General features: G+C 32.1%; 1 pseudogene; it reads right to left on the bottom strand.

Moving 5' to 3' along the window:
* Positions 1-2,240: 2,240 nt before the first annotated feature.
* LOC143549369 (putative 2' cyclic ADP-D-ribose synthase BdTIR pseudogene) lies at positions 2,241-4,163 on the bottom strand (annotated as a pseudogene).
* Between the last annotated feature and the right edge of the window lie 4,014 nt (positions 4,164-8,177).

The raw sequence follows: 8,177 nt of genomic DNA, 5'->3' as shown, positions 1-8,177 counted from the left end.
TAAAACAAATGAATAAAATTAAACAAATGTATTGTGAAATATATCAAATGTCAATGATTCAACGGGACCTTTGTCAATGATACAACATACTACCAATATATACACATAAGGCTGAGGGGTGTGGGGCTTCAACGGGGGCGCTAGAGCCCCTCCGCTCGCGCCCCCAGGCGCTAACACCACACCACCGGGGCGCTAACCGGGGCGCTAACGGGGCGCTAGCGCGGAAAAACATGCAGGCGCAAGCTGGTTAGCGGGAGAAGAGAGAGAAAGGCACAGGATTTGATGGTTTTTTGACCGTTGGGAGCCGACCAAACCCAAAAAAAAATATTTTTCTTATATAATTATACCCCATTAAAGCCCCCCCATACCAGGGCCAGGGGCTCCAACGGGGGCTCCAACACCCCCTTATCCAGTTTCTTTTCCTGCCACACGTCATAATATTATTGGTTGGAGCCCCCATTAGAGCCCCCCACACCCCTCAGCCTAAGTGTGAAAATATAATATATTGTTTTGGATCATCATTGATGCTATAAGATACCTGTTCTGACCCGACTGACTGACTCGTTTGCAAGTCTACATTAATTACAAGTGTTCTCGAATGCGTATGATTATTGTGAGACATAGTGTCAGTATATATCATAAAAAGTGTCAGTATATAATAAGTAAATAATGGAATGCAAAACTACATTAATTACAAGTGTTCTCGAATGCGTATGATTATTGTGAGACATAGTCTCTTGTGAACGACTGCGATTTATTAGAGCTGAATGGTTCAATACCCTACGTAACATTAGGAGCATTTAAAAATAATATTTGTTGTACTTTTAAATAAATTATATCAAAATTTAAAATATGAACGTGAAACATGATTTTCATTCAACATTTTAACACAATAAAACTTCTTTTGATGAATAATAATATTGTTATGTTTCTTTTTTCTAACATTTATAACTTTTATTCAAACACTAAACACAGCAATGACTTGTGCCCAACCAATTACCCGCCAAAGTACGTACAACCAAAACCATCGAAAAAACAAAAACAAACTATAGAAAAGAACAAGAAAAAACAAACAAAACCAGTTACATTATAAACCTCATCAATTATTATATTTGATCCACAAATCTTTAGTGATTATTGGGCTTTGCTTCTGTCACCAAATCACCAACTCCAAAACAATTATGGGAAAATTTCTAAAATGGCTTAATTATAATAGTAGATTTCATTTGTGTCCCCTTAAATAAAAGTTTCCAGAAATGTCACATACAAGCACGTCTTTGACAACGTGTTAGGTCTTAACGCATCTTTCACGGCATGTTAGTCTCTACGCGTCTTTCACGACATGCTAGCCCTATTAATTATGTATTTTTTAATATTACTTTATCACAATTAATTTAATGCATATTTGCCATTTTTTTATAACTTGTAATATATAAATTTATATATAATTTTAAATTTATCGTTGAGACGTGTTTATTTTTCTACATGTTATAAATTTTACTCAAAACCGAGTGTCAAATTGATATTAAAATGTTCTATAAATGTTTAATAAATTTGACCAGTCCCGTTTTATGTAAAATTTATGTTAACTTGTAGATAAAAATAAGTAAGTCTCAACGGTATATTTGGAACTTTATAAAACTTTATACATTTCAAGTTATAAAAAAAATGACAAATATGTATTAAATTAATTATAATAATGTAATATTAAAAAGAATAATCAATAGGGCTAACATGTCGTGAAAGACGCGTTAGAGGCTATCATGCCGTGAAATACACGCGTTGGAGGTTAACAGGTTGTGAAAGACACGTCAAGGCTAACACATCGTTAAAGACGTATTGTATGGGACATTTCTGGAAACTTTTATTTAATGGGTCAAAATAAAATCTCCAATTATAATTGGCCATTTTAAGAATTTTCCCAAACAATTATTTGTTTCGTATGAAGGGAACGATTTTTGTTTGCTAAGAAGTACTGTTCCCGAAGGGTAGTGAGCAATAACTAACAAACACTTTCAATAATTTATTAATTATACAAATATTGCATGAAAGCGCAAATATTACAACTTTGAATCAAAGAAGAAAAATCAAAACAAGAATTTCAAATTACATGAAACTAAATGTGAATATGCAAAAGAATAAATTAAAAGAATTGATTTGCTTTCTCAATTAAAACAAATATAATAAAAGAATTGATTAATTAGCTTTAACTATTTTTGTTATATGCTAATTAAAATGAATTAATTAATGTTGTAGTTATTTCCACGTTTGAGTTTTTTCAATACTGGCTTTCGTATAATAATTTGGCTGATTTTGTTCCGCTCTTCCTCTTCAACCTCTATCATGTTCTCGATAATTGCTTCGGTTGCAGTCATTAAAAATTCCGGCCAGTCCCTGCATTACATTACATGACAGAACTTCTGTTAGTAAACATGCATGCTATCAACCCAATACATTACACGAAACTTAAGAATGTATAATCAAAGCTAGTCGTCAAACTTTGAGATGATATAAGCTTTTTGGACAAATATTCTAGTAACATGCATGATCCTTTGAAGAAGCTAGTTCTATTTATGTCATTGTCGACTGTAATTTAAAATCTATACATGGTTAATTGCATCCTTTTAAAGTTAACTTTTTGAGTTCATGGCTTCAAAATATAGATAAAACACTTTTTTTTTCATATTCTTAATCAGGGAATCTGAAAATTCTAATAGGGTAGTTAATAATTCAAACATAAACAAACAACGATCTCATACGATAATAGTTCTTGATCTGACACCATTAAATTTTGCTACATGTTAATGATATTGCAAGGATCGTGTCTCGATGTTCTCCATTGTGACTTGTAATGTACAAAGCTTGATGCATCTCAACACTATTTCTTATGTACGTGCACACTTCCTTTTCAGATGGAATGCCCTAACATATATTCCGTGATGGACTTTGACTTGTACTGTGCAAGTCTTCACACACTTCAAGAACCATTTTTATGGATACTCTTTTCTACCGATACTATTAAAACAAAACCAAAACAATTTTTCTACATCTAATTAAATTATAGTAGCTAACTAGAATACCAACTAATACTATTATCATTTATAGAATTACTAAAAAAGTTATAAATGTAACTTTAAATGTTGTATTAAATAAGGTTTTTAGATATTTATGAATTATAAAATTTTATTTATTATTATTTATATTATAAATTTATAAGGTATGTTATTACGTATATTATTAAATTTAACTTTTTTGTTATATTTTTTTAACCACCCGTGTATTACACGGGCTATATCCTAGTTGCATATATACCTCACGCAATATGAAATGCGTACTAAATGTCACAACAAACACGTTCTCATGATTGTAACATAATATATTTCTATAATTGCTGAGTGTAATCGGTAATTACCCATTTGTCGAATTGAATGTTAGGCCAACTGTGTACTTAGCCTCCTCGAGAGCTGACCGGAACCGATCAACCTCGTGTTTAGGGGACTTCCAGATGTCCTTTACAGTAAGCTCAGAAGGTTTGACGTCACAAAATATCGGTATAACCTTTTTCTTAGCCTCCATAATACGAGTCAATTCATGCAAGCAAAAATATGATTGACAGTATCGTGGAGAAAAAACCGCCACGCCCACCTTACATCCGTTGATCGCATTGTCAATTTTATCAAACAATTTATCGCCTGGTTTCATATTCTTGCTGTCCAAGAAAGGCCTTAACCTTAACCTCGTGAGATGATCAAATAAAAGTCCGGCGACATTCTTCTTCGTGTCGATCCCTCGGTGGTTGATGAAAATATCACATGGTGTCTGCGATGGCAAGAGGACCGCATTAGGGATTTGCGGTGGGCATGGTGGCTGCGATGGCGGTTTATAGTATTGGAGGAGGTTGCGGTGGAGATATTTGGCTGAGGAAACTGATTTTTGCATGGGGATGGAAAAGTGAGTTAAAGAGTTTGTACTTTTCAGAGTTGTAGCTTTGTGTGTGTTTTTCTTCAATACTTACGTGGGGAATAAATGGGTATTTATAGATTTTAAGTAATTTCCAACTTTTTTTTCTTAGCAAGAACTAATCAAATCTTGAATCTTGAATTTTCGAAGACAAATCATACATACGTACTTGGACGTTGAAAATATTTTAGTAAGAGTAAAAGGTTTTGAATGTCTTGACTCTTTTTGGCATTACGAAAGTGTTAAGAACGTTCAAACACGGTGCATAATAATAATAATAATAATAATAATAATAATAATAATAATAATAATAATAATAATCTTATAGGTATTATACTATTATGAGTCTTTCATTTTCGAAAAAAACAAAAGAACCTAGCTAGTGTTTTTCTTTTAAAGTATTTATCCAATTTAGTATTCCTTTTTTTACCCATGCTCTTGTACAACGTAAAAACGTCTGATTATAATTCGAAAAGATGGGACTTAATTAAGTAAATGATTACCATATTAAGCATCATATGTTACGCAAAAATAATAAAAACTTGCAATTAGACTTGAATGATAGAGTAGATGTAACACGCCACCGACATAAGTGATACATCAAAATTCATTCAAGTTTAAGCCTTTTGTTTTTTGTAAAAATTTATAAGATTTAGGTGTTCACAAAACATTTAATTACGAGCAATTTACGGGCCAAAAGTAGAGTTTTAGGTAAATTAGTTCTCGGGAATTTTAAGTTCTCAGGAATTATGTTCTCAAAAATATTTTCTCGGAAATTATGTTATCGGAAATAACGTTCTCGTGAATTTGAGTTCTCGGAATTAAATTAGTTTGAGGTTTTGAGTTTCCGCTTTTGGTTCTCGAGAAATCGTGTTTTCGGTAAAATGTTAAATCCCGCAAACAATTTAGAAACCCTTAAACTGATTTTGGGAGTGAGAAGACACACGGAATTGGTGTTTGTGTGATTAAGTTTTGATGTTCTGCTTAATCTCTCTCTTATATACACACAGGGGGAAACCCTTTATTAATTAGTATGGGTAATATGGTCTATCAACAATTACCAAACTAACATATAATAACGTATAATTAAATATTTGATCTATTATAATATAAATGATAACGATAGCCATATAAATAAATATACATAACATATATTTATTCTTACATACACAACTTCATGTTGAACGAAATACAGATAAAAATGAGCACTTCGCAACAATATTTTCAACATGTTATAAAACATCATTTTTTTAAGTTATAAAAGAAAAAAAAGTTAGTTGGTCGTGTGCCAAGAGTTGAGATGCACAAGTTTCGGTTTAGTTCGGTTTGGTTTGGTTCTGTTATTAGCGTTTGCCGAAACTGAAGTGCTTTTTGATTATAGTTTCTTAACCAATTGATTTTCGATTAATCGGTTTTGTTTCAGTTCGGCTAATCGATTTTTATAAAGTTGGGCTTTATACATAAGGTTACTCAAAAAGAACAGAAAAAGTTGTTTTTCAAAAAATTAAAGACAAATCCATAAGTTATTGCTTCGGTCTGGTTTTTTTGGTCCAGCTAATTTCGTTTTGGTTGGTTTAATTTGAACTTATACACACCCTAGTCAAGAGATGGTTGGACGAAAGAAAACAAATATTAAAGTGTAAAGTATAAAAACTAGACCTAGTTAAATTTGAAGAGACATATTGAAAAATTATTGAGGGATAATAACGTAAATATAAAACTCAACGCATTAATCAGGATGCACTATTTACATAAAAATTTACTAGTACGCTAGCGCGCGTGCTTTGAAATGGGTTGGTAATAAACCTAACGGACTTGTATTAAACATTGATTATATTTTGGTATTGTAATTATTCAAATAATAATAATAATAATCATAATAATAATAATAATAATTATTATTATTAATATTATTGTGTATTATTGTACTTAATGTAGTGAGTTAAAGAGACACATTGAAAAATTATTGAGGAATGATAATGTATATATAAAACTCAATGCATTAATCAAGATGCACTTTACATAAAAATTTACTAGTACGCTAGTGGCGTGTGCTTTGCAATGGGTTTGTAATAGCTAAACCTAACGGACTTATATTAAACATTGATTATATTTTGGTATTTTAATTATTTAAATAATAATAATCATTATTATTATTGTTAAATACTGTTTAGAATTATTGTATCTACTTAATGTAGTGAGTTAAAGAGATATATTGAAAAATTATTGAGGGATGATAATGTAAATATAAAACTCAATGCATTAATCAAGATGCACTATTTACATAAAAATTGCTAGTACGCTCATGGACTAGAACCCCTCTCTCAACTAGAGCCGTAAGCTACAGCCAGGCGCTTATGGCCTGCGCTGCACTTTGCACTCAGATCTTCCAATTTTTGTTTTCTTGATGCTGGTGAGTCACTCCTATCCCCCGGTTGCTTCCCTTCATCTACAACTTGATTACTCAACATCGTGAATGCTCCGAATTAGTTCGTTTAAGCTCCGAACACCTACACACTAAAAACCAATCAAGTAATCTTGTTCTATGTACATAAGTAACTAAAATACACGATATAAAAAACCGATTCTTTTACGTACTCATCAATCAACTGGGATTATTAACATCTTTGTTACCTAGCTTCTTCGTATCCTTATTTTAATGAAAAAACTTAATAATTAACACTACTATTAAGGTACGTCTGTTGTTAATAATGCTCATCAATTGAATAACAAACTATAACTTTAAATAGTTGTAACATGAATGCTAAGCTAAAATGCGTAACATAGCATGAAGCATGGTAGAAAGAGTATCAACCTGCATTAGCCCTTTGTAATGGTGACCACTAATCTGAACAATAGCCGGAACATCTGGAATTTTGAGACTTTGTGATAACACCATATGTCATATGTAATGCAAATATCATCTTAAAATATTTAATTCCATTGAGGGTTGACGACGGAATCGACAAAATATTTGTGCTTTAATTGCCCATGGGCTGATACAATTTGGAATCATGTGTGTTATGTTGGTTATTTTGGTGTTATTGGATTAACTTGCCGATAGAAGAAATAACGTTAGAGATTAAACGAGTTATGTGACAATAAGGTTATTTGGGCTTTGTATTTCGTTTATACTTGGGCTTAAGTGTAATTTTACACAGGCTTTTAATTAATTTATTTGGGCTTATAAGTGAATAAGATTTGAATTATAGTAATCTATGTTTTTTCATTCCCTGGAAATTCTAACATCATCTAATACATGGAATAGAGAGGACGGTTACTTCTTCTCTTGTTCTTCATCACATTCACATAATCATCAAAATCCAATCCATCTACAGAAAATCTATGTCTTATCCGATAAATCTTGCGTGTAACACACAAACAGATTTATCTGAAAGTGATTCACGATTCAGAGATTGAATCCATGCAATTGTTCAAGAAACCAATATCGAAATCAAGATAACAGGTTTGCATCGTTGATCGAATTCATCATCTAGGTACGCAAATTATACAACATGTTCATGGTTGAAGATACAGCCTATGGTGGATGATGACTTGATGAGATCTCTTTTGGATGGAGGTGCTAATGCAGGTGGCATTGATAAGAGAAAAGCAATACAAGCTGCCTAATAGCATAGATATAATAACATAATGGTTTTGGCCCAAAAGTAATGGTCTTGCGCACCCCTTTTCTTCCCCTTTCTTTTTCCTATTGATTTTTATTGCTTGAAGATTCAATGAGGAGTGGTTATGATCGCTTGATCAGGAGTGGTGATGAAGAGTGTTGGATTTAGGGTTTTCTGAATGCAGGGGAGGGGAGGTGTCGTTTAAAAGAAAAGGAAAAAATAATTAAAAACAAAATTACCCAAGTGCCCCTAACTTAACGGACTAAAATATACGTTTTAGAAAAAAGTACTAAAATTCTAAGTTTTAGAAAACTCAGGTAGTCATTTGCAATGCATTCAAAAACGGTACTAAAGTTGCATAATTGGATAAACCACAAGTACTAAAATCACACTTAACTCATTATTAGTTATATTATAGGAGTAACTTGTTTATTACTATGTAAAGCAATGTTTTAAAAACCGGAAAGAAATTGTCTATCCCGTAATACTGGATTCCGTACAGGTAGCTAGTACTTATAGAGCGGTTTGCTAGAACATTGAATCGCCTGTTTTTTATAAATATCGGTTTAAACCGGCACATTTAAAGAAAAC

The sequence above is a fragment of the Bidens hawaiensis genome, unplaced genomic scaffold, assembly GCF_021521415.1.
Source record: "Bidens hawaiensis isolate Kalapana, Puna unplaced genomic scaffold, B.hawaiensis_p1.1 tig00015551_1, whole genome shotgun sequence".
In the NCBI taxonomy this organism is placed as follows: domain Eukaryota; kingdom Viridiplantae; phylum Streptophyta; class Magnoliopsida; order Asterales; family Asteraceae; genus Bidens; species Bidens hawaiensis.
This window is presented reverse-complemented; position numbering and strand designations above follow the sequence as displayed.